Consider the following 2633-nt stretch of genomic DNA (forward strand, 5'->3'; position numbering starts at 1 on the left):
TGCAGCAACATACTGTTCGAGCTTATTGCTCGTACTATGTAGCAGCTTTCGTCAAACGTTCCTCCTGTCTTGACAGTAGGTGCGCATATCTGACAACTTAGTTTTTTACTAAGTATATTTTATATTTATGTGTTTTATTATGCTATTACTTTTAGTACTTTTATACTATTTTAAGGTGTTTAGCTAGCTTCTGCTTAGTCTAGGCTAGTTTATTACTATCTTAGAGTGCTTATAAAGAAATACTAGCCTTTTTTGCTTATTTTAGCATATCTGTAGACAGCAGATTTTTCTTATAAACAGCCTAGAATAGCAATATCCCTGTAGAGCTGTAGACAGTGTTGTTATAGGTATATTCTGTGTTAAAGAGAATCTCTGCCTAGTTATTCTACTTATAGTTACAGTATATTTAGAGATACTACTCTAATATTTAGTTTTAGCGCTTAGTCTAGCTATTAGTTTATAAGTAAAAGGTAGTAGAAAAAAGTCTTTTTATTTTTAAGTAGGCTATAAATGTTTTTTAATAGGTAGACATAAATAGAGCTCCCTAGTTTATTATAATAAAGAAGGGGGGGCTATAAAGTCTTAAGATTTTTTGCTTAAAGGTCTTAGCTAAAGCTACTGCTTTTAAGGTGCTCTTACTAAAAATATAGTAAGCTATTTTAAAGAAATAATTAACTATAACTAGAATACTGTTATAGCTTCTTTTATTTAACTAGTTAGGTAGTAGCTCTGTAATAAAATCTATAGAGATATTCTTCTAGATCCTAGAGAGGACTAGGAGGGGCTAGAGTTCTCTGTACAGGGCATGTTAAGGGGATTTCGCGCGTTAGTAGGCCTAGCATATGCTAAGGTAGTCTTTAGTGTATTACTGCATGCCTAGCTAATAGAAGTCCTTTTATACTTAATAAAAGGTTTTACTAAATCTAAAATAGCCTACTAAAAAATAGTTATAGTAGGCTTAAAAAGCTTAGATTTTTACTTCTTTAAGTATATAAGTTTTTTTTTTATAAATTAAAAGTCTCTTTTTTTTTTTTTAACTACTTACTTACTTAGTTTAGTTAGTTTTTTATATTTTTTTTAGGCCTTTTTTACGCCTTTAGTGTGCAGATTTTTTCTAAGCTTTTTTATAATTACTTTTATTAAAAAGCTCTCTAAGCTTTAGGTTTTATCTGCTATTCTAGTAGTACTTAAAGCTTTTGTTTTAGTTACTTAGGTAACAGCTACTATTTTTAGCTGTCCTAGGCCCTCCTAGGGTAATCTTGCCCTGTCTAGCTCTAGTTTACGCTGTAGATTACAAAGTGCCTACTCTTATAATCTTAGGCTGTTCTTATTATTACTCTTTTTACTCTTTTTATAATTAGGCCTCTTTAAGGGCTTGTTAGTAGGGTTAGTTTTACCTAGTTAATAATAAATTTAAAAGTTAAAAGTAGCTACTTACTTTACTTACTAAGCCTACCTCCTAGTTAGAGTCTTAGTAGTTATAAACCTTTAAAGGTTAGTGTAGTTTATTAGAAGTTTTATTATATAAGCAGCCTTTTTTAAATAGTAGTGCTAGTGTTTAAAGCTCTTTACTATAGTAAGTAGCTTACTATTATAGGTGTTATAGTTACATTTTACTACTGTTATTTTGCGTAAAAAAAAGGCTATAGAGTGCTACTAGTTCTTTTCTGCCCTATCTAGCCTAGGCTAGCTTAGAATTCTTAAGATTATATATTCTAAGGCATTAGTTTTAACCTAGTAGTGTAGGTTAAAATTAAAATGTACTAGTAGTAGTTCTCTAGTAAATTTACTCTTTAGTTTATTAAAGGTAGACACTACTTAGAGACTTAGCGCTAAAGAGATAGACTTCTTTTTATATTACTAATAGCCTTTTTTAGCTAAACTTTAAGGTTATTAAGTAAGCTAGTGTAAAAGAGTAGTAATCTACAAGAATCCTTTTATAAAGTGTTAGTAGTAGTTAGTAAACTCTAAAAAAATCTAAATCTCCTTTATAGTTCTAAGGATTAGCCACCTTTAGATAGCTTTAACTTAGTCCTTCTTTATCTAGACCTCTTTTAAAGTAATAATAAAGCCTAAGTACTTTACTTTATTTATATAAAATTTACATTTTAAAAGCTTAGTGTATAGCTTATGCTAAAAAAGCTTAGATAAGACTAAGTAAATATGCTTTTTATGCTTAACTTTATTTTAAAAGTAGATAAGTATATTATCTAAGTAAATAATATAACATATATTAAAAAGGTTTAATAGTGTAGAGTTAATATAACTTTAGAAGACTACTAGGGCGTTTATAAGTTTAAAGAGCATTATTAGCAGAGCTTGCTCTGCTTATTATATTCGGGTTTGCAGAACGAAAAGTTGAGCAGAATCTCCTCTTTTGGACGCGCTAGTTAGTCAGAATTTCTTCGGATAAACCCCGGTAACGCTGTTTCTCTGTCACCTTATGCGTTTCTTATATTCTTTTTTAAAAAAAATGTATACCTAATGTAAGTGCACCTTTACGCTAATTTGCATGCAGTTTGCTCTAGCATGCGTTGTGTAAAACATGTTTAAATTATAGTTAGTTGCGTCTGTTCCACCTCTCTAGCCACATCGGTGTGTCGGGGATTGGCATCAGCCACATTGGTGTGTCG

Source organism: Lindgomyces ingoldianus (assembly GCF_010093535.1).
Source record: "Lindgomyces ingoldianus strain ATCC 200398 unplaced genomic scaffold BDR25scaffold_13, whole genome shotgun sequence".
Lineage (NCBI taxonomy): Eukaryota > Fungi > Ascomycota > Dothideomycetes > Pleosporales > Lindgomycetaceae > Lindgomyces > Lindgomyces ingoldianus.